The following is a 24,639-nucleotide window of genomic DNA, read 5'->3' on the forward strand; positions in this document are numbered from 1 at the left end:
CTCACTTAGGTTGTTGGTCAAAGCCTTGCAGGCTGAGGAATTCCTGCCCTCCAGGCAATACACCTGTTGTCCATCTCTGCCTGGTAGTTTTCCAATTATGAGTCAAATATAAGGAGATCTGGCAATTATTTAATGCCAAAATTATCCATTTAAATTTTTGTTTATGTTTAGGAACCGTTCAAAGTCTTCATTCCTGTGCATTAGGTGACTGCAGTTTTTTTGCTGTATGATACTTTTTGAAAACAAAGAAATACAGCTCTTTTCTGTGTAGAGGATGCTTGTATGTATTTCAGAACCATTAAGAGAAGACATTAACTGTCTTTCTGGTTAATACTGTCTTAGTAACTAATTTTTTTCCTGGAGAAGCTATGGATATAAAATAACTTAGGTCTTGAACATTAAGCAGCTTGCCCTTCTTGCTGTGTTGAAACCAAGTCATGAGTCCAAACTTACCTATATTGGATGAATTTGTAAACCAGACTTCTGAATTTGCATGACAGCTTTGGGGGCAGGGCCCATGTGTATCTTACTTTGTGAAGAGGTAGAGACAGTGAGAGTAGACAATAGCTTTTGATATAAGTTGCGCAATTCTCTCAACAAAATATAAAGATTTTTAGCATGTGAACAAAAAGAGCAGACTTGGCAGCAGCATTGAGCACAGTGGCTCTGGAGCTCTGGAAGGTCGATTATTCATGAGGTAGGAAGTATTTGTTCAATAGACCAGAGCAGCTCAGTTGGGGCCATTAAAGGATTTAGGAGTCAAAAATCCATGTTTTCAATTTCTACGTCTGTTCAAACAGGTAACCAGTCTATTCTAGCCCATTCCCCTCCTCTCATAAAACTCATGGCACTTTTCAAAACTTGTATAGCATTGATCAGATTGGAAACCACAGTGCCTTCTATGTGGGTAAGACATTTGAAGAAAGGTCAAGAGATATATCCCAACCCTAGGTGTTTACAGAGTAGATGTTACTCTAATCTGTCTGGACCATAACACCCTTAAGAGACAGAAAAAAAACCTGATAAGTGAACTCTCAGATAAATCTCTGTACCAGGTATGATTTAAAGGGACAGGACATGTGTCTCTTATAAGTGCATTTGGTCTCTGGCTGCTCCCTGTTAGCACCTGAGAGCCCTCTCCCAGACAGTGGCCAGCAAATTCTCCTGAATTTTGGTTGAATGTTAATCCTTGTTAACAGCACTGCCTTGACGTCCCTGGAAACAAACCATTTCTGCAGAGCACAGCTTCACCTCTGCGTCCTGCTGGTGTACTTTAATCCCAAGATGAAATGTTCATTTCTGGAAATAAGACAGAGTTTAGTTTCCATTTGTGCTTGGCCCTTCTGCTCACACCAGCCATATGGGTAGCTGCAGTGTCCGGGGAGATACATGGAAGCCAGGACACAGATTGAGACCTCAGATGGCTGAAGAGCACTGGCCATAAAGCACCTAACAGGTCATGGTAGTTATTATTTGATAGGTGCCTAGACCAGTTAAGCACCCTTAGAGAAGGGCTGAGCACTTTTATTTTCCACTGCTTGCCACAGCTTATGGGGCTAACTGTGGCTGTGGTCCATCCTGCTGTGGTCACTGGTCTTCCCTTCAGAGCAGTGACCTGTAACTGACTGACTTCTTATTCAGAAGACTAAATCGGACTCGGTTTTGAGACTTTAGAAGAGTCCTCAGTTTCCTTAATTCCCCGATGAATTGCTTTCCCCAGTTTTAAAAAAGCAACAACAAAAAGACAGTATCTTATTTCAGATCTCCATCTAAGGACCTATTGTTACTTTAAAGCCATTGAAGCGATTGTTATTTGAAGAGAACTTGATTGCTTCTTTTAAAAAATCAAGACAATGATAAGGTAAACATTTTTTAACCTAAATATCACATTACTTAAACTGTAAGGCAAGGCAAATAATGACTTCTTCATCACCCTACAACCCCTACCTAGCCACAGTGTAATAAAATTAAAAATTTAACAGTAGCCTTTCCTTTGAATTCATTTGCAAAGGACCACCACTTTAGACTATAAGATTTTTCTCTTTGAGTCACAGTGTAGTACTACAGACTTGCTTAGTTTTCATGAATGCTTTACTCTCCTTTCACTAAATGTTAATTTGCATGAGATACTTGTGGCTTTAAAGAGACAGCATTGGCTCTCTGTGTCTACCAATCTAATTTCCTTGCATCTGAAGACAATCACAGAGTTCTGGAGAACATCATCAACAGCTCTGTTTTGACAGGGGATACACTAATTTCTAAGTGAATACACAAAAATTAAAGACATTAGTCATATTTTGTTACGTTCACACACGTGGCACTTAAAGAATATGGTCCAAACGCATTATTGTTCAGGTCGTGCACATTTTTAACTTTCCTGAGGAAAGCGTACTTTAATTAGCCAGCTGTAATCCAAATTAGAGTTTCTCATTTATTAAAGCTGTAAAAACACCTTAAATCAGCTGCATATGTCTGAAATAATAACGAAAATAACTGCATTAGCAAAAATTATCTGAATGTGAGGGAGCTATAAATAGATAGGAGGTGAATTGGACAGTCGGCAGATTCTGAGTTGGATTAAAAACATCTTACTTAAGCCAAAAACATGGCAACCAATATTTTCTGCTATAAAAATATTTGAGATGAATTTAGTTTTATGAAAGCTGTCAGAAGCTGAAATGAATAGCAGAAGTTCTCTGTTTATTTACAAGCCAATGCTATACCTGAAGAGTAAAGAGAGGCACCTTATACGCAGTGACAGCAAATCTTCGATTGTATTCAAAAATCCTTTTTGCTGGTGGATAAGAATGACCTGCATGTTCACATTCTCTTGAAGTAACCTCTGCCTTGATAACACTTGTCATTTGAGCAAATGCTATGACAGGTCTGTGAGGTGGATTACTACTGTCCACTAGAGGCTGTAATGAGACCAACAATGTCATTTTATGACAGATTGAAGACTTTAACTGTAACGATCAATAATTGTGAGATTACTTTTCACACTCAATACACTGTCAATGACTGCATTTCCCTGAATGTTAGTGTTAAAAAAAAATCCAACTTATTACGCCTCCTGTTCTCCCATTTTTTATAAGTACTATTAATTGTATAAAACATGCTGCGTAGATGGCACATTAAAACTAGTGAATTGAAAAATAGTTTCTTCTAGACAGTGTGCATTTTGCATGCCAAATTGCTTAGTATCTTTTGGTCAGTATTATATTCTCCTGGGAGTCCTATCAGTTTCAGTACATCATCAGCACAAAATGAAAATGCTTGGTTCTATGTGGGTTCTTGTGTCCCACTCACTTGCCTTCATCAGCACCTTAATGTTTTGTAGAATTCTTTGTGCAGGGAATATATTAAGGCCCAGTGTAGGCCCTTGGCAGAGGAGTTGCTGAAGCACAAGGACATCTTGTGACATGGTTGCACATCCTGTGTGTTAGGCCATGTTCGTGGTGACATTTTCCCTCATCCCTCTTCTGTTAATGCAACGAACATGTATCAAGTCAGAACGAAGGTGAGAGTGGCTTAGGAACCTGACGTGGCTTGGTGGCAGTTGTGGCACTTCCCAGAGCCATGCGTTAAGTGCCTGCTGGCTCAGGAAAGCACTGGTGCTTTAACTTACAATGCACTTGCATTGTGGGGGTCTCTTTTCTACTCTGAAGCAGAAACAGACAAAGATGTAAAACCCTAGAGTATACAGTGGCAAAAAATGAGGGTCCTGAGGCAAACACTATAGCCACAGAGTAGAGGAACACACAAGTCTCTTACATGAGCCTGCCGCAGAAGGGAAAGTTGCCCAAAGCTTGCTTCAGCATGAATGTGGCTTCTCTTTCTCTCCGTGTGCCACACCTCTTGGCAAGGTGAATGTTTGAGAAGGAAAGATTCCTTTCTCCTGAGGTAACACTCCATACTACTGGAATAAAAAAGGTGGCAGACAGAATGCTTTGTACTCTGAATTGAACCTTGGTGATGGGTTTTCAGTTTCTCCAGGGTTTTCATTTGATTTTCAGTAATCTCCAGTCTTTGTCTCTTTCCCTTGGTTCCTTTTATTAAATCAATGAACCTTACATTAGCTGGGTGAATACAATTTTGCTGTCTGCTTTGCTGCTGTAGATTCACTCTCTCGTACTACCGAGTGGCATGTTTGTCCAGATATCTTGGCCTGTTGTTGCTTCTGTCTCCAGATCACTGCTAGAATAGAAAATCATGTTGATTTTCATAGTGATTCCGAACTAAAGATACAGGAGGTGCTGTGGTAAAAGATCCTTATGTTTCATAAAGCTAGTCTGTATTACAGTATCAACTCTTAAATTCAGAATGCTGCAGCTCACAGTGTTATTATTACGTTCTTCAGCAATTACAGTAGGGCAGTACAGTCCTTTATAGAAGGGAGTCCTTTGCTGATCTGCATAATGGCAGGCTGAATGCTAGGGTACTTTGCACCTCAACTCTAATGCTAGGCTTAATTTGCAGCTAAAACCTAATGCTAATATAAAACGGACACATAGGAGGTATACCTGCTAGAAACCTGGTACCTTGGAGTTTATTGCCATGGCAAGTTGGTACAAGCTGCAATAAACAGCTTGATCGGGGTGGCCATGTTACATGGAGTGCACATCTCAGGCCTTTCTGAGGCCTGGGACTCCACAGCATCCAGGTCCTTGGAGCTGGTGTGTAACAGCCTTTGGTATTTATGCAACTGTTTTTTGCAATGTCCTTGGGGTGGGGAGAGGCCTCTGTGCTCTACTTCTCTTCCTGATGCCAAAGCAGAGAGTCAAAGGCTTCTTATGGGCCACTGTTGGGTTGCATGCAAACACAGCATCCCACTATCCTTTGGCTGCATTCATCCTATTCATTGCTTTCATAATTTATTTCTTTAAGTTGTACCTAGCTCGGTAAGTTGATTTTTGGGGGTGTGGGGGATTCTTCGTGTTTTTTTTGTTTTTTTTTTTTTTTTGTTTTTTTTTTTTAAATTAACATGAAGACCAGACTGAGACACTCCAGAAGGAAGGTGTTTTCTCTGGTATCTGTTTTGCATCTGTGCTTGTTACTCGCCCATCACTGCAGTTTATGGCACTTGCAGACACATGTGTTCAGGGAAGTAAGGGAGTAACTCACTGATGCTGGAGTGTCAGGGGAGTTTAAGTTGCCATAGCTGGTGGGGGCTGGGGGGGAAGTTCGGGAGAGGGTCACAGCAGTCTGCAGACAACTGGGAGAGATGCAAAGAGATCTTTGATGAAACCAGTGCTGAGGAATCCAGAGGGAGTTAGTACCCAAACATGCGTGGTTCAGCCCTGCCTGTCTTGTAGTTCAGTGACGGTATGAGTCAGAGTCTCTTTGGTCTGAATGAAGTGGAAGGTACTTTCTTACAAAGCAACTCAAGTATATGCCAAGGATCCGGATAAATAAAACTAATTCAGAAAAAGGGAGTGGGATGCAGGCTCTTGCTCTAAATCACTTCACAGTTCGCCACAGCAAAACGCAATATGGCATCTTAAATAAAATCACCCTCTTCTGACTCTCGCAGAGGCTGCTTCAGAGCATTCCCTGGTTTCCAGCACAGTTTTATTTCCTCCCTTAGAGAGACAGACCAGCCTTGACTGAGCAACCGATTTTCATGCATCCTTTAAACCAGCATTCCGTGCCATTTCTGAAGGACAGCACACGTCGCTAGCTGTCTGTTTCTTCCCCCTTAAACAATATAGGTTTGGGGTTGGGTTTTTTTTTTTTTTTTTTTTTTTTTCTTTTTCCCCTCCCCATCTCATTTCTTTCCGCCTGCAAAGTGATTTGAGAGCCCCGCGACGCAGCCTGCTACAGGAACGGGGACTTCTCTGCAACATTGGCGTGCGCAGGGATTAATCCCACCGTAGAGAGCCAGCCTGGCCTTTGAAGTGTTACAAGGGGAAGGAGGAGGTAAGTGTCGAGGCGAGCCCCCAGCCCACCTCCCCGCCCCCGGGCAGCGTGCGGCAGCCCGCAAAGGGTTAAAGGCCGCCTTGGCCCGGCGGTGCCGTGCGTATGCAATAATCTGTGTGGCTCTCTTGGCCGACTGCCAGAGTGTTGCCTTGCCTCCTCCTCCTCCTCCTCCCTTCTCTCCCCCCCCTTCCCTCCTCCCCCCCCCCCCCCGCCTTTTGCATGAAGTAGGATCCTTGAGCTGTTGCAGAGGCAGCCAACTGCTCCATATTTGGCTTCTATTACCCATTTACATGCTGGAGAGCGGAGAGGGAGCGAGCGCTGTACCGCAGACATCATTTCTACTACAGTGGTGGAGACATCCCGGACCTGTGTCACTGCAGGGGGAAGGAAAAAAGCCAAACAAACAAAAAGCAGACCCAAGCCCCGTGATCAGCTAGGAAGACATTTGTGTGCGAATCTCTCTCTGACCCCCCACCCCCGCCAACCCCACCTCCACTGACACTTTACAGTAAGTGGCTTTTTTTTCCTCCTCTGCTTTCTGCCTCCCCCCCCCCCCCCCCCCGCCCCCGGCTTCTTCCCTTGTTTGGACTGCAAACCGCCGGCGATTTCCAGCTGGAAAAACACGGGGCTGAGGGGGCAGGGGAGCGCGCTGCCCACCCCGCCACGGGGCAGCAGCCCGCCTCGCTGCGGCCGTCCCTGGCCCGCCACGGCCCGGCCCGGCCCGCAGGCGCTGCCGCCGCGGGCCCGGCCCTGAGGGGAGAGGAGGGAGGGAGAGAGAAGCAGGGAGGGAGAAGGGGGCGGCCGTGAAATGGCCGAGGACGCCGCGCAGGGAACGGAGTGGGGATGCGGGACACGGGAGGAAGCGGGGGCCGGGGCGGCCCCGCGGCGGGAGCTGCTTGTAGAGCCCTGCCCCCCCTGCCCCGCTCCTTCCTCCTTCTTTACCCCCCCTCCCGCTCCCCCCCGGCCCGGGCGGGGTGTGGGTGGCCGCGGGGACGGTGGACATTTTGCGAGTCGCGGCTGCCCCCGGTGCGGCGGCCTCGGGGTGTGTGAGACTGCGCGTGTGTGCGGGGGGGTGGGGTGGTGTGCGGTGCCGGTGCGCGTGTGTGTGTGTGTGTGTGTGTGGTGTGTATGTGTGAGGTGTGTGTGTGAGCGTGGGGTCTCCTGTGCGTGCGCGTGTGTGCGGTGCCGTGTGTGTGTGTGTGTGTGTGTGTGTGTGTGTGTGTGCGGGCGGGGGGTGCGGTGCCGGTGCCGGTGCGGTGCCGTGTGTGTGCGTGCGCGGCGCGGCGCGGGGGGGCCGTGCGGGGCGCGTACGCCGGGCGGACCCGGCGGGGCGCAGCGCGGGGCCGGTCGCCGGCAGGGCCGGTCGCCGCCACCGCACGGCGTATGTAGTACGGGGCTGGGCGGCTGCCGGAGGGTGAATGAAGCGAGGAGGAGGCGGCGGCGGCGGGGGAGGCGGCGCTGGCGCTGGGATGTGCCCGGCAGCAGCTCCGCTCCGCTTCACTCAGGGCCCAGGCCGGCTGCAGACGCCACCCGGTACTGCCGGGAGGGACGGGGCGGGAGGGATGGGGGAAGGGGGGCGCCGACGCCCCGCTGCCCGCCCGTGGCTGTGGGGTCCGGCCGGCGGCTTCCCGAGGGCAAGCGGGGCCGGGGTTCCCCGCCGCCGCCGCCCCGGGGCTCCTCCGCTCGCCTCCAGTGGCGGCCGCTGCCCTCCTGCCGCTCACCGATCCCCCGCCGCCTCCGGGTTTGCTTGGGTCGGGTGGGGGTGGTTGGGTTGCGGGGGTTTGGGGTTGGTTGGTGGTTTGGTGGTGTTTTGGTTGGGTGATTTTTTTTTTTAAAGGTTTTGGTTGGTGTTTTTTTTTTTTTTTTTTTAACCCTAAGGCATCATAATTACTGGCAGAAAAAAACAAATAAATGACCCCGTGTACGGTTGTGGGTGCTGAATCTGTCAATGTGATTCCTGAGAATATTAAAGTCTAAATTAAAGCGTGCTGGAAAAGCGTTAGCTCCTACTGTAATAGTAATAGTGATAATAATAAAATGACAGAATTGGGAGCGATTTACATGTTATTGAAGAGGAGGAATTACTGAAGAGTAATAATAGAAAAGAAAACAAGTCGGAAGCCCGTTATATAATGCACTGTGTAGACAACGAGAGCGACAGGCTATTTTTATTTTGTTTACCGTATGCTGTGTAATAGGGACTCCTCCGAGCAGCATCTCTTCCCTATGAGCCCGAACTCCAGATAGAATGGGGAAAAAATTTTAGGCATTTCTTTTACGACCAGACGAAGACATCTAGGTTTGTAAAACCTTCCTCTTTACGAATGATTTCTCTGTACAGAACGGGAAGGGTGTGTAGGTAAATGACCTTTGCCGGAGACCTTTTCCCTTTCATATGGTAAAGAAATTCATATTTTGTAACACAGCTTACACTTTAACCTTTAACGCTCATGGTTATGTATTTTATGCAGGAATGGTTACTTTACACGTTAGATACGGTCAGGCATAGTGAGTTAGTCTGCTGACACACTGATAAGTCAAGGACTTTTAATTTCAGTTTCGAATGAAACCGTCCCCTAAAGGAAAATCCCGGCTTCATCTTAATCTATTTCTGTTCGGGGGATAGAGACGGTGCAGTTTTATCATACGGAGCAAGGGTTATGAATGGGGGAGAGGGAAATTGAGAATGGCCAGGGAAAATATTGCGCTGCAGTTATTTTTGTGATATATGCTGCAAGATAATAGTAGTAATTGTACGTGACTGAACCCAATTTGTTCACAAAACTGGCCCGGTGTTTTACGGGTGGCAGCTGTTTTGAAAGGGTGGCCGTAATCTCTTCACTTTTTACGTAAGGCAGAAGTCGATAGGTTTTCCTCCGTGCTCGGCTGTCTGTCTGTCTCTCTCATCATGTAGCGACATGTCAGCGGTGCAGGCTTTCAGCGCGCTTACTCCAGCCCCGATCAGTCATGTAATTAGATCAGGCTGCCATGGTAACAGACGGGATTCACCGTATTCACCGGCCAGCCAGGTGCGTGTGTGGCTGGCGGGCGACCCAGCGGGCTACCGCCAGCCCTGCGCCTGCCGCCTTGGTGGCGTGCGGCCGGCGCAGCCACCGCCTCGAGCTTTCCGAAAATTGAAAGATGCCGCTGGTGGGTTCCTAATGGCCGAACTTCTCGGGAAAGGTGTTCTTTACCCATTGGAGTGTCAGGCACATGGGACCCTACGTGGCACGCTTAGCAGGTCAGCCAAATGGTCAGTCCCACTCGCGTATATTATTAGCAAATTAATGAAGGTGTGGTACTTTGTAGATACGCTTTTGGCTTATACAAGCTGGCATAAAAGTTTCTTCAGAGTTTTCCTTTTTTTTTTTTTTTCCTTCTTCTCTTCTCTTCCCCCCCCCCCCCCCGCCTTCCCCCCTCCCTTCTGTCTGGTTTAACTGTTTGCTGGCTGTAGCACTGTTTGTTAACAGTTCCCATTCCAGCATTCTCATCATAGGCCACAGGCTTGTTATTCTCCACTCCTGTACTGTACTTTACACCCTCTAGCCGGTAAGATGAAAATTGGTGATACTTGATGTCAGTATTGTCACTCTGGGTTTGTTAAGCCTCCTCATAGTTCTTAGCAAGGTCTAGGCCCTTTTGTGTGTTAGGTGAAAGCCAGCCACAGTTTCTCATGATAAAATCCTAAGTGTATACTATTAAAACCAGTTTTTGCCTCAGCAAATACTTTGTTTCTTTGTATGGATGTATTTTTTGCATTTGTGCTCATCAAAATAATATAGCCATGGAGCAGACGATATTATATACATAGTTTATAATACTGTCAAAGGATATGCAATATAATTAGCATTGAACTTCATGGTGCTCTTAAAAACATGTTTCACCAAGCAATGTATATTTGTCTTCATTCTCATTGTTTGAACATCACTCTTTTAAGCTTCTCTTCCATAAATGTAGGTATAATTTTTTAAAAGCACCAAATTTGGCACTGTGTTCTAATGTCATAAATCTGGAGCAGCTCCAGGGGATGGGATTGTGAGCCACTTACATGGGTGTATATCTCAAATAACTCCATTTATTGGACTTAATCCAGGCATGTAGTAGAGTAACTGAGCTCAGAAAGTGATCTGCTGTGTATCACTGTTATTTTCTCTATATTGCTTTTCATGGTAAAAAAGCACTGTGGGCTTAAATAGGATTTTTGCCTGATTAAGGAGCTGCATTAAGTGTCTATAAAAGTGGGTAACACCCCTACTCCACTCACTAATCTTGGGTGCACTTACACTAATATTGAACTTGGCCCGGAGGATTTTGTGTCTCAGTGATGAGAAATCATCAGCACCCACAGCTCCTGAGCGTTTGTAGTACCAGGCTGGAGCATAAAGCAATCCAGAAATATCTCAGTAAAATAGATATTTTAATCACTCTGATGGTAAAGCACTGGAGCTGGAGGAGGAGGCAATGAGAAATGCCTGTTGGTGGTTCAGCTCTTGTGGTGACAGGCAGCGGCGGTCTTGGGTTTGGTGTGATGAGTTTGCAAGTCTCAGCCCGCCTGCCGAGCAGGATTTTTTCTTCTTGGAGGGGTGAGGGGACAGGGCATTTGCAGGCAATTTCCTGCACTGAAGTGCAGCTTCTCAGTGCCTCAGCTGGCTAGGAGAGAACATCCTCTGCTTGGTGTAGCTGCCTCTGTTTTGGGCCTCCATTCTGAGGAGGTGGCTTGAAATAGAAGAGCTTGTTAGGAGGACTGGCTGGAGAGAGTGGAACAGTCATGAGCAGGACGACTCCTGTAGTGTGAGCCTTTGTGTGCTGTGTGCTGCTTATACATATTTTATTGTAAGACAAATTACCTGTGTGACTAAGAGTGTTAGAAAGTAATTATTTTCAAAAAGGCCATATATACCTAGTTAAAAAACTTCTCTGAAAAATAAACAGTGCAACTTTGCTTTTCTAGCCTGATTGAATCTATTTAGAAAGGTTGAATGAAACTAGTTTTGTTTTAAAAGACATTTACAAGAGACCTGGAATTTCACTTAACAAAAATTTTTATGTAATAGATCCAGTGGCCTAGTTTCCCATTAATTAAGAAAATAGACAGTTGAATGCAGTCACCTGAAAAGCAACTAAGGATTTAAACGTTAGAATTTTAAAATAATTGTCTCAGTAACATGGCTAGTAAAACAAAATCAAGGCCTAATTTTCCCCTTGCTGAAGTTTAGCAGCACATTTTAGCAGATGACAGTCAGGATTATCGTCGTTGTTCATACGCACACTCCTTTTGTTGTGGTGTACTAATTGAGGGGGAAATGCAATAAGAAAGTATGGCAGGCTGTATAGGAAGTGCTTGTCAGGATTGCATAGATGGTCTGAAGCACTGGCTGCAAACCTACTCCAGCGTGCGAGGCAGCTGACGCTGGTGATGCTTGAGAGAAGTCGGGCTGTGTGACAGCCTCAGCCATAACCACTCACTGTTGTGAGTGAGTTGGCTGTTCTGGAGAACTGTACGGGTACGGTGTGTACAATTCAGAGAGTGCAGATAACAGATTTAGTTGTAGGTCTCTTCTGAGACTGCTGTAACCAACTCGGCGTCAACAGATAAAGATATAATTAGAAAAAGAACCAGAAGTATGGTAGGCTTGGCACAGGTAAATATTTAATTGTAAAGAACTGATTTGCTATGTTCCAGTGACTTCAACAGCCTAAGCTTTGCAAAGTGAAAATCCTAACCTCATCCTTTCATTTTACTTTTAAGCAAGACTGTAAGTGTGATAAATAGGTATTTGGTCTATGGCACTGTATTTTGAAGTCTTATTCGGTGGTTCTCATTCTTTATATGAGAAAGTTGAAGATTTTTTGGCTGAGGTAATGCATGACTAACATTTTAAAATGTAAGAAACTTTGTAGATTCCTGATTTTTGCAAAAAGACAAAAACTAGATCCATGACCGTAACTCCTTTTTGATCTCAGCGCATGTGTTGAGAATGTAATGCTTCATGGCTTTCTTTTTTTTTCTCTCAAAGCTGTAGTCTGGAGTGGTTGTACAACACATGCAAATCTGTATGTGTGCATTGGTCCCAGTCTGCAAAGTTACTTTAGTACATGTCCCAGTGAGGGTTTTGCTAAATGAGAATTGATTAAAGAACCTATCTAGAGTTAAGTATGCGTGTAAATCCTTCCCTAAATAGGAACAAGTAAGTATGCTCATAAACTGAAACAACAGAAATGATTCTCGGTGAGGGAGAAATGGTCCTACTAAATCCTTTTATTGTACCAAGAGTGATAAAAATATTTGGTGAGATTCCAAGTGAAAAACCCAAATGTATTTTGTTTAATAGGTGATGTCAGCAGAAGTTCAGTGCTGGCTCTTCATGATTTTGCTCAGCAAAATCACAGAAATAATACCCCCTGCCCACCCCCTCCACCCCCCCACCCCCCCCCCCCAAAAAAAAAGGTAGAGTTTTTCTTTGTTTATATTATTTGGGAATTTACAGTAATAGGCATCAACTGCAGCATGCCACCTTTAGTGACAAAATAGTGTACAAGGTAAAGTCACATTCCAATAGGTGATTATTTTTCACTTAGTAGTAGTAGTAGCTGCAGCACTGTGTTTCCAGGATGCTACTGCTTCTCAAATAAAATATGTTCTGTTGGCAGTGAAGACAGTCATCTCCAGTCGCTTATGATTCTTCACCTCATTAAGATCACATTTAGGAAAAGAGCACTCTGAATAAATGGGCTCTGCTCTCTACTGTATGAGCTCTGTCTGCAGGATTAAATCTATAGTTTATTTGTGCTTGAGTAATAGTAAAAGCAGTTTCAGTCTTCATTGGGATATCTTAGCGTGTTGTAAATGACTGTAAATGTTGACTCTTAACTGTGTTTTTGTTTCTTTTTATTTTGGTTTGCATCTCCTCAACTCCTGGATCAACAGTCACATTGGAGGCCAAGCCAGATGGGCAAGCAATACAAGCTGTGAATTTATTCTTGACCCCGTAGGACAGTGACCACCGTCATTTTTGTCTTCACTGTACAGTTATGCACTGCCAATAAGGTGAGATTGCAATCCTTTTTATTTCCTTCAGCAAGTGTGCACTGTCTGCTCTGGGCTTTCGGCAAAGTGGACACCTTCCTGGTGTCTGTGTGATTACCTACCTGTGATAGGTTTGTACTTCCCTTGCCTGGCAGTAGAGGTCCTTGAGAAACTCTGCTCAGAGAAATTCCTTTAACTGTGGTGACTCAGTTCACTGACTTACAGAACAAGTGTGTTCCAGATGAGTGGTTTTATGCTCACCTGAGGTCAGAGTATATTCAGTTACTGGAAGATGTTAGTATGAATGGAAAAGTTGGCAGACTTTGATTCTTGTTATAAAATCCATGTGTAAAACTGTATAAATCCTTCCTTCACTTTTATGAACATTTTCAGGATTCTTGTTGCTTGTCACCTGCTTGGCTTTTTCACTGTCCTGATTTTCTTCTGTGCATTGAACTTTGTCTGGCATTAGAATAGTTCCCAGGATAATTAGTCACTACTGATGTATCTGTGTGTCTTTTGCTCCGTTTTGAGGAATGCTTTCAGTTCTTCTGATTTTCCTCTCTGAAATGCTGTGGCCAGACAAGATGTAAAAGTACACATGTGTCAGTCTGCTGCTGTCCTTTTCCTCTCTCTCTCTCCTTCCCATATGGTTGTGGAAAATAACTTGAAAAGACCAAGTCCCAAGACTCAACAATCGTACTGCCAATAAAAAGAACATAAATTTTTATTTTATTTCTTTAATCTGATTGTCATTAAGCCAGCCTGTTTTTCTGGATCTGTTTTATGATTTTTAAGTGCTTGGGATTGGCAATGCTGCTAATGCTTTAAGAAAAAAAAGATAAAGGGTCATAATAAAATTCCCTGTGTCTTTAAATAAAAGAAAATGAAATATAGTGATTGCCTGCAGAAAATCAAAGGGTTTCTTTTTTAAATTTACAATCTGAAAACTTAATTACAGTAGCGTTCTTATTTATGCAGGGCTGACCAGAAAGTCTCTGTTGCAGAATAACTTTTTAATGCAGACAGCGTGCCATAGAAAAGTATGCAACGCATCATTTACATTTTATTGTGGCTGTGGGGAAGGGTGCTGTGTTTTAGAGGGAAGTTGCCTGGGCAAGTAGTTACATGCAAGGACATGCCTGTTAAAATTTCCAAATGAGCTTGAATGATGGGGGTGGGTAGTGACCACTGTAACTTCAGGCAGTAAGGGTTTCTTGAGAGTGAAAAACCACACAAAGTGCCCGTGTGCTGACACACTTTGTCTTTCCCTTTTGGAAGAAAACTGAATTGGTAGCAGCTATTGACTTGGGATGTCGAATAGGAGGAAGTTTTTTGCTATGACGTTATCATTTCCACAAAGCATTTAATTTTTTTTCAGGATTAGCTTGGGTTGTATAAAAATGTATTTATTAGAAGAAGTGATTACTGCTGGAAAAACTTATATCTCTTAATTAGAAGAAGTAGTTGTTTATGGGGCATTGGTCAAATCCTATGAATAATCAAATTGTGTTACCCACAATGTATTGCTAAGTCACCTTGGATATTTTTTGCATCTGGTATTTTTTGCAATTACATGAGAGAGAATATATTTGATGTTAAGCAAACATTTTGGATAAAAAATGTAACCTAGTTAAGTCTGGTGCAGAGGCATGACGGGAATATAGTACTAAAATGCTGTTTTTCCTATACCAGCTTAGCTTGTAGTATAGTATTGTATTTATGGATCTTAGGTTAGGTTAGATTTGGTTTAACTTCTTGTTATTGGACATTTTAGTCACTGAGTTGAGGGTACCTCTGTTGACCTCATTAGTTCTCATTTTCTCTATGGAATGATCAAAATCAGGCCCACTGTATAACTAAATAAGTGAAATAAAAGTTACCGGGACAGAACACTGCCTGCTTACAAACTTCCCTCTGCTACTGGAGGAAACAGACAGAAGCTCACAGTAGTAACCTGTGAAAGAAGCATGGCCTGGCACTGTACAGGGAGCAAGCCAGAGAGAGCATTTCATACTCACAGGCATAGTCTTTCTGGCTTTTGCATTTGTTTTGGGATGAAGGTGGCAACTGCCCTGCTCCATTTTAGACAGACCTACCTGGGTCATGACCCTGGAGTCTGTCAGAAGGACAGAACATGGGACAAGTTTGAAGGCATCCAAAATGGATCTCAGAAACTGTATTTGAGGCCTAATGTCCCTACGTGTGCATTCATGGGTTCACTCGCGTAAGGAGCTGTGTGGCTTCAGTGGGTAATGTTTCTGCTGTGTGTCAGCTCTCCAGGTGTGCTTACCCTTCCAATTCAAGCAGCATTTTCTGCAGAGGCAGCTACGCCTCTTGCCTGGATAAGGACATGGGTATTAGTAAAAGTAAAATGAAAATAGATAGATACAGTTTTCTTTCTTTCTTTTTTTTTAGTTACTTTTAGCCTGCTCTCCAAAACAGAGTTACTGTTATTTGTTCAGAGCATGCACTGCCTCCTTCCACGTAGGCATGACTCAATGCTTTCTTTTATACAGTTGTCTTGAGAGGATTTCGCATGAGATACTGGACATTTTAACAATAAAAGAGTTCTTTTTAATTTTTTCTGCTGTCAAGTCACTTGGTATTTATTAATCATAGTACTGGGATGAATTTATGGCTGCAGCCCATTTGTAAGAAAATTTTTTTGGCTGAATTTTCAGTAAGTATGTCTGTATACTACCTAATATTGCTTATTTTTTAGGTAAGACATAATTTCTGTTTTATGCAGACTTCTGGCTACTGCTCTCTGTAAACAGGTGACACTCTGCCCTTTTAAAATACTTAATAGTGAACATAAAAAGAACTAATCTGTCTCTGTATTACTGTGTGCAGTGGCAGCTTTTTGGTTGTTACATCAGTGTCCTTTTATCATAGCTGGTTTTATTTCTTCCCTCATGCTGCTTATGAAGGTCTACAGTAGTAGCTGTAGGGCTGAAAGAAGGTAGGCAATGGAGATTTCTGATGTGTTAACAGCACTAGTGAAATGGATCTGTGAAGTAAGCCTAATTGGATGGTAATTAAGAATAATTTTAATTTTTTATTTGTTTATGTGTGAGCAACTAAAAGGTAAATTAAATGAAGTGATGTGAGTGCTGACAGATGTCTTAAAAATGAGGCTTTGTGGTCCCCTCACCTGAGCCGTAACCTTTCATGTTTTTGCTCTGTTGTTCCTACAGCAGATACTGAAGGTGTGCTGTCTGACTGATAGAAAGTCTTATAACCTGGTCTGAAGTGTAAATGGCATTGGGTGTAGTGGTATGCCTACATAAAAACACAAGGCTGACGTTCATGATGTGATAGAAGGCACTATCTGAGGTTTGATCCACCTTCCAACTTGGTGTTTTGAAAAGGTGTATCTGCAAATGGAATGAGACTTGCTGTCCCACGCACTGCAACTTGTTAGCATTCCTTTAAAAGTGTGGGCTTTTGGATGTTAGTGTGAGTATGAGCAGATGGAGAGCTTCCATGTGCTGGGGGCCGAGAAGTGGTGAGGTGTCTGGATGTGATGTGCAGTTGTGTGCAAGCCTGAGCATCTGTGTGTGTTCTCCTGCTGCCCTCTCCCTTGTCTGTGTGTGTTGGGCAGGGCTGTGCTGGGGAGGTTTGCCTTGCCTTGAAACCAGGGCTGTGCTTTTGAAAGAAAGTTAGCCCTCATTACCAGGGGTATAATTTTGGTCTGAAGTTAGCCCAGGTGGCAGCATCTGTATTTAAATGTGCTGGCTGAAGTGTTTCTCATGTTTAGGCACTGTGATAGAGGCAAACCCCAAATTTGATAATGGCCTCTTTATTTTCTCATCAGTTACTTATTTTGGAACTAGCTGTAAACCTGACTTTAGGATTTATTGAGTCACTCCTTGCTCTATAAAAAGTACAAATGTCAAAGCATTTCTCACTTGTATTGGAGTGTGGTTGTGACTGTTACCACATTTTTGTTTGTCAGGTACCCACGTGTGAGGGCCTTTGTAGTTTTGTACAGCTAACATTTCTGTGAGGCCAGCTACTTGAAAGAAAGTCAGGCTTTAATGGAGAAGGATAATTACAAAAAGCAGGCTTAATCCTCCTTTACTGTGCTCAGAAATTTTGTGCTACTGAATATTTTCTCATTGGTGTGGTTCCTTTTCAGTGGCATGTGAAGCAGCTGACTAGAAAGAGATATTTTCAGATGTGTATAATAACAAATGCATTTCTCCTCTTCAGTAGCCCCTGAACACATTTGCCGCTTGGTACTGTGCTGTATTCATAGCTTTGCCAAGGTAGTCTTGACGGCAAGTAGATCCAGAATGGTTTGAAAATTTAATATATACAAGGGGAAAAAAATTCTAGTAGATTATTATGATAGAAGAAGTTGTAACTTTATTCTCCATGTACCACTAGCAGTTAAAAACCCATCACACTAATCATATGTACTGAATTTTTATTTACAGATTAGGAGGCTCTACTTTGACATATGACTAGCAGGGAAGCCCCTCCCTTTAACAGTTGTATGTCATCTGCTTCAGAGAACTAATTACTTGGCAATTCCCATTTGATAATTCCCTCTTTATTTTCTGATGAGTTACTTAACAGTGATGAGCTTGTTGAGCAGAATACCATGCTTAATCTGTGCTTCAGAAACTACAGCATGGGCCTGGGGATATCATTGTTTCTGAAATGCTGTCTAGCCTTGCCATAGGAGCATTGAAACCACACTAAGATACGTGAGCAGTACACAGTTAACGGTAAGTTGAACGTGAGTGATGCACAGCATTTGCCAAAAAATAAAGGAGGGGTTTAGATTACTGTTGCACTGCAAGCAGACTATTAAATACGTAATTTCTAAAAAAAACCCCAAACACCAAACCTAATGGAATTTAGACAATCAGAAGCTTATGTCAGAGATATACCTTCTATGTATCATTGCTCTTCTCCACTGAAATAATCAATTTAATGGATTTTTAAAAATCAAATCCACTGTTTATTGTAATACCTATTTGACAGTTTAGCTGATTCCTGGTGGTTATTGTGTTCGTTTAATATGAGAGACTTCAGTAAGTTTTTACTGTCTTTTCTCTGCTGTTACCTGTCTTATTCATTCTTCTCCACTCCCTTTTCACATTCTTTGACTCTAGTGGCCACAGCAACCCTTGTTCCTGGCTGGGGGAATGCATTACAAGTCTCACTGCTAATTACAGCATCACAGTGTTCCTAGAGGGTACCTAAGTTCAGCAGTGCTTAGCTACAGCAACAGGCAAGGGGATTTATGGGGTGAAATGACATCAGCTTGCTCATGACAGACCTGGTAAGGTCAAAGTGAGTCTCTCTTGCGGATCTGGAGTCAGATGGGTCCTGTTCAGTCCCCGTGTCTCTGAAATTCAACCATGCTATTGAATTTGAATAAAATTTTTTTACTGGTTTCAGTGGAGAAAGGTCTGTGGATCATCTAGAGTCACTTTGACTAGATGGTGGCATTATTCCACTGATACTGATACCTGAAGATTTCCGTTGTAGCTGAGCCAGTGTTACAAGCTGAGAATTGGGCTGTTTTTTCCTTTACTGGAATTAAAATACAGTTTTTTGTGTACTAGCTCACATGACATTGCATCATCAGTCTTGCTGATTTATTAGATATTCACAATGATATCTCTTGCCCAGTACTGGAAGCAGTGTAACAGGATTGTTTTATCAATGAGAAAAAAACTCATTTGTACATAGTTACATGTGTTTTTGTAAAATTAATCAGAGGAACAGTTGTTTTATGAAACATATAATTCAGAACATATTAATCTATTTTAATTGTGTTCGTGAAGTACACTAGCTATAAAATCTTTTGAAAGGAATATTAATCAAGTTGATCAAAGATGGCTTGAAGTACAGAATTCAAATATGAACACAATTACAGCAAATATACAGACAGATAGAAAGTAGCTTGGGAGATTATTTTTAAAAATTAATACAAAAATAAGTCCCATTTTCCTTTTTGCATTTTATTAAAGAACATGTCGTGTTTTAGAAGCAAGGATACAAGAAGAAAAAAAACATACAAGTTGAGATTTTATAAAATGAAGTGAATAGGCATTTTAAATAGCATAATAACACAAGGAGTCAAAACCTCACAAAAGGTCATCGAACCATTTTTCAAATTTTTGAAACCAATTTTTCATTTTGTTTAATTTTTTTATGACTCAGGGTGTCTCAGGTAGTGCTATATAGGCATTGCTGAAAACAGAAATCCTCTGTAAGAATCAGAAAAGAAATATGACTTTCTTAGGATGCCCCACCTGTGATACGAAACATTGACAGGACTTGTCCCCTCACAAATCCTTCTTCAAACTATTACAGCTTCTGTGGATGGACCTGCATCCTGAGCCATCGTATCATTATTTATTTTCCAGAGGCAGCCAGAGAGTTATTAGATGTTGATTTAGATGGATCTTCATCTGCCTTCTTCAGAGGTGTCTAAGATTGAACTTTAAAGTGTTTGGCCCCAGACACATGGATACATGCCAATACTATTTCCATCAGTAGTTATTCAAGTAAAACATTAACATATGAATATTGTGACCATGATCTCCAGTTAACACAAGATTTTAATTACATGGTAATGTATTAAAATTTGGACTTGGCTTGAAAACAAAGAAAACCCAACTCACTAACATATGGTGGAGGTTTCTCTGTTGACCACCTCTTTGGCACCCAAATAAAATGGTACTTTCCCTCTACTTTATTACAATGGAAGCTTGATACATCCTAGATAATGTGTTTCTTTCCTCTGGATTCTCTTTGCCTTTTTTTCCACCAGCTACCTTGTTAGCATCACTCTTCTGTAAGTAACACTTGCTGATGGACTAGCCAAGGATGACCTGGTTGGTCTGGTCAAATGGTTTGTGTTTGCATCTGCTTGTTTGCAGAGCTGAGAAGCTGCCGCACCTCTTTGCTTAGGACTTGTCTGTCTCCTCTTTGAATCGGGACTGAGTTTCATGATTCCGTCTTACCACTCTTGCTAAGCTTTCTTGGATCTCTGCTGTGATCTGGCCTGATACTTTTGTTGTTAATGACAGTCTTGGAAATCACTTGTGATTTCCTTTGTGAACCTGACAGTTGATTAATTAAATTGGGCAGAGGTAAGTGACATGTGAGTATGTGTAACACATCTATATCCTATTTCACAGGGAAAGAGGATGACGGTGGAGTTTACAGTCCAATAATCTATAGTTTAAAATTATACTGTATGGTATTTGGATAGCTTACGAATGCGTTTGACAGTGTCATAAAACAGACGTGATACTGCAATCCTGGAAGAACTTACGGAGTTAAAGTCTGCATTTTGTTCCATATTTGCGCAAGATCACAGAGTAACTCATTCTTGGTGCATGGTCTTCAGGTGTGAGAGCAACACAACCAGCATGGATGCGTCCTGCCATTTGCTTGTCACCACTGGTTTATTTTGATTGCACCTCAGTAGCAAATTCAGAGGGAATGCAATGTGAAGTGACTGAGCAAATTAAAGTAATTCCTGAGTGGAAGTATGACATTTGTTACATGAGGCTACTATCCAGATGTTGCTATCTGTTAGTGTACAGTGAGAAAGAGCCCTCAGGAAAATTGAGGTGGGTAGAAGGTAAGCATCTGAAATACATTAAACATCAGCAATCGAGTACAGGCCTGTTACCTAAGGGGTCAAACTTGGTGAATGTCATGTTGGCTGTATGGAATGGGAGAAATGCAAACTAAGACACACTTCTGCTATGTGTGCAGCTCTGCTATGAAGCGCGTTCATCTGAGCTGTCAGCTGGCTGGCTGCAGTGTTTGGTGCTGTTTATATAGCTCAGCCAGGGTGTCTGTATGAAACCAGTGGTGCTGTGCATCCTAGACTGCAGCAACCAGTGGTTTTATGCTGCTCTTCTTAATCCATGTGTAGGGTGCGTGTTGCACATCACACCGGGGTGCTCCGCCAAAGGCTGCAGTGAAATAAGGGGTCAGGTTCCCACCTCAGTTACTCACTTGGGTGGTCTCAATGGAGCCATGTGGGTGTAAATGTGGTGTGATAGTCTGGGGCCTTTGGGGTGTGTCTGAGCCCCTGGGCTCAGAGTTGTCACAGACAGGTCAGTGCTGCTGGTCAGACTCTGCTTGTTTGGCAGGAGCAGAGCAGTCACTTGGCTTTTCCTTCAAGTGGAGAGAGACTGAAAGTTGTTCCTCAGTCAAATGTCATCAGTCTTTCCTTCCTGTGCTTCCAGGTGGATGTGTTGGTGAATTAGACTAATCTTTCTTTACATAGCCCAAACAGTGTTTTGCCTTTTTATCCTTCTGTCCTGTTTTAACCATTTCCAGACTTCTTTTTCTTGTTGCTGGCCAATTAATTTTTCTCCTCACTGCCTTCTCTACCAAGATTCTCCTGTGCTCAGCAGTTCTTGCTGCTGCATATCTGACCTACTTGTACACAGCTCCCTCACTGGGTTTGTTACCGGCACAATACTTAGATTTTGTGTAGACCTTTTCTTCCGTTTGAATTCTGTGCATGTTTCTATGTATCTAAAATGCCCTTCTGCAGAAATGCAAATGGGAATGTTGTTTCATCTACCTCTCTTCCTTCCTAGTTAGTCATAGCTGGATTCTGAGCTTTGCAACCCCCAGTGATCTGCCTGGACAAGCCTTTCACTCCATGCCGCCTTCCGCTTCTCCTCATGGGAAAAGACCATTATTTCTTCTCTGAAGCTTCTCTGTGGGTGCCTGTTTCCCTGGCTGAACATTGGATTTTCAGCCTGTGTGCCCCTGCCAGTCTTCCCTGGCTTCCGGCTGCAGTGTCTCTTCAGCAGACATCTTGCTTCTTAGGCTTGTCAGCTGATCTATAACGAATCAGTAGCATATATTTGTTTGTAAAATGTTACATGCTGGCATTGGTAAAAAAACAAAACCAATGAAAAACCACAAAACCAGAACCCATTCAGTTATTTTCTCTGTACCTGAGCCAGGAGCCACAGTGTTTGGGTCATTTGCTCATAAAATAATGGAGAACCTATTACTTTATTATGATACCATGTGATCTTCTAATCAAAGGATTCTTTTACTGTATTAATAGCAATAATTGTTAATGTAAATTAAAAAACGTTTAGTACCATTTTCACATGTCATACTGATGGGTCAAAAGTAGAAGTTTTAGCACTTTTCTTCGGACTTCTTTGTCATCACTTCTTCTCATACCATGACTCTGCTCCAGAGATAAAGTTCTATAGTAATAGGTTGTGAAATATAAGTTAAATCAAAAAAGAATTTTTGAAAAGCACTTCATTCAGAAAAAGAAAATAAAAGTGACATAGTATGCATTTTGAGTGAGGTTCTTCAGAGCGGGAAAATTTCCTGGGCTGCTGTGGAGAAATACAGGAATGAAGCACCCACCGAATGAGTGAAGTTCACTTAAGGTGTGAAGTGGAAACGTATAAGAGGTGTTTTTTAATTTTTTTTTTTAATTTATTATTTTTTGTGTATCAGCGTGGTTTTGCCATGAACTGACTATTGGAATGATATTGTGGTTATAGTAGACTAAAAAGAAACCCCAAACAATTTAATAATTACTTTGGTTGATAATTCTGGAGTTGGTGTGTTTTCTCAAAAAGGAGGTTTTTGACTAAATAGAAAACCATCAAAAATAACTTCTATCTGGAAATTGATAACCCTTCTTGTTACAAGTAACAAGCAAAAAAATACCGACTAAGGGATATTAGAGGAAAATACACATTTTCCAAATTGATTTACTCAATGAATTTAACAATAGTTTGAGTGTAGTTAGTTTCACTTTTCCTGTATGTAGGCAGTTTCTCGAGGTGAGAAAAACATCTGAAAAAAACCCCAACCACATGGTTTTAAGATTATAAAAACTGGTGCAGAGATCTTGGAGGTATGAGTTACTACTTTTAAAGTCCTCTTTTAAAAACAAGGCTAGACTCCATATTGATGGAGTGCTTTTAAAGGCAGTGCCCTTTTAATCAGCAAACAGGTCCTCTGTGCATCAAATAATTAAAAATAGAGCAAAGTTTCTGAACAAGGCGTCTGGCAGAAGCGTCTGTACTTCCATCTGTGCATGATTAGCAGAATGTTTCATGATATTTAAATAGCACAAGCTTTGCTCTCTTTTTTATTATTTGTTGTACTGAAGACCTGTTTGCTTGTAAAGTGGTCTTTTTTGAATAGTTACTGGCAAGGAATCAGGAAAGTGTATGAAGACATCTTGTACACACTGCAAATGCCAAATTGTCCCTTTTTTCAGAGATGCTGCCCTTACTTTTTTTTTTTTTCTTTTGATTGGAGTTTTACCACATCCCTCACTCGGCGTTTAAATTTTCTTAAGGACCAGTTCACTTGCGAGGTTGTTGAGCACGTATTTATGACGGCTGCCCGGGGGCTGCAGTCTCGCTGCTGGCGGGTATCGTTCCCAGGGCAGTGGCGCTCCGAGGCGCGTTGCCGTGTGAGCGCGCACCAGGGTGCACTTGCAGAGTACGTGTGTCGGCTCAGCTCTGCAGCTCCTGCTGGCGCTGCTGGGAGCCCTGCCTCTAATCTGCTGTGCACACTGCTCTGGAGCCTTACCCTTTCACGGGGACGTAATCAGCCAGGCAACAGCTTTCCAAGCGCTTTTGAGGCCTTAAGCTGGGACTCCTCCTTGCTGGCAGTCATTCAGCATCGGATTGTGTGCTCCTCGTCTCTGGCTAGCAACACGGCGCTTTGCAGTTGTAGCCGCTGATTTCCCTCCGTGCTAGTAAAGATCCTCTGTGTGTGTTTTACAAAGGCCTGTACAAGAAGGTATGAAATGAAAAGAAGCCACTGTCTGCCACTCAGCCACTGCTGAGTGCATTGCTGTAGCTGGCTGAGGGCAGTTCTGTTATGTGCAATGCCCTGTTGTTGGGGGCTGGCAGGTTGGCAGGGAGCTGAGACACTCGGATAGGCTCAGAGGTCCTTTGTGGAGAGCCAGTATTCAGTCTTAGGACAATCTGTGGTCTTGGATGGACATGGAAAGTAAGAGCTTTTGTGGTGTGTGTGAGTGGTGTTTACTCTAGCTGGGCTTTTTGTTTCTTGTGTTTGAGAAAAGCCGTGGTGTGTGATGTGTGAGTACTGACCTGGGTCATCTCTTAACTTCAGCTAAAAACTTCAAAAGAAATTGTGGTTACTACTGAAAACAAAGCTGCTAACCTGTCAACATAAATGTATAAACTCTGAGTGTTTGCACCTTAGAAAAAACTACTGAAACACCTCGGCTGTGAAGAAAGAACGTGCTATAAGCCTCCACACAAGAGTTCACCCCACCTCACCTGGTTAGTGCTGTGTTCCTGGTGTCCATCATGCTGTTTCTGGCCCAGGCTCTGCTGAGCACAGTGCTCTGCACTCTCAGAGCAAGTTCTTCTCAGCAGGTTGATATCTTACATGGTGAAGTTGTTGAGTTTCAGGGGGGTAGTGATAGGACCACTTTGCAAATACCCGTCCATCGCAACATTCAGCTTCCGGTCCAGGGAAGACTTGAAGATGAATGAGTATATACAGAGAATTACTGGAAGGGCAAGTGAAGGAACAAACATGTTTCACTGTAAAAACTGAGGGTACTGTTTGCCCATTCCTTCAGCTAAACCTCTCAACTAATGCATGAAGCAGTTGCACTCACATTTTACCCACATTGCTCTTAAAAATTGGTTCCCTTAATAATTATTTTC

At 42.9% G+C, this 24,639-nt stretch overlaps 1 protein-coding gene across 23 annotated transcripts in view; it reads left to right on the forward strand.

Annotated features, from left to right (window-relative positions):
* Positions 1–24,639, forward strand: part of ATXN1 (ataxin 1) — a 339,029-nt gene that overhangs the window by 112,455 nt on the left and 201,935 nt on the right. For 11 of the 23 annotated variants that reach the window (XM_066188786.1, XM_066188795.1, XM_066188804.1 and 8 more), the window contains 3 exons: positions 5,790–5,919; positions 6,219–6,427; positions 12,848–12,967. The exons of 1 other annotated variant lie outside the window; for it this stretch is intronic. The gene's annotated coding sequence lies outside the window, so the exon portion shown is untranslated. Of the gene's footprint in view, positions 1–5,789; positions 5,920–6,218; positions 6,428–6,508; positions 6,962–7,240; positions 7,301–7,348; positions 7,453–7,684; positions 8,219–9,147; positions 9,173–12,847; positions 12,968–24,639 lie in introns of those variants that run through there. 11 more of the 23 variants (XM_066188698.1, XM_066188682.1, XM_066188708.1 and 8 more) reach the window with 8 other exon arrangements.

The sequence above is a fragment of the Chamaea fasciata genome, unplaced genomic scaffold, assembly GCF_029207755.1.
Source record: "Chamaea fasciata isolate MVZ Bird 193981 ecotype frontalis unplaced genomic scaffold, bChaFas1.0.hap1 SCAF_1, whole genome shotgun sequence".
Taxonomy (NCBI): Eukaryota; Metazoa; Chordata; class Aves; order Passeriformes; family Sylviidae; genus Chamaea; species Chamaea fasciata.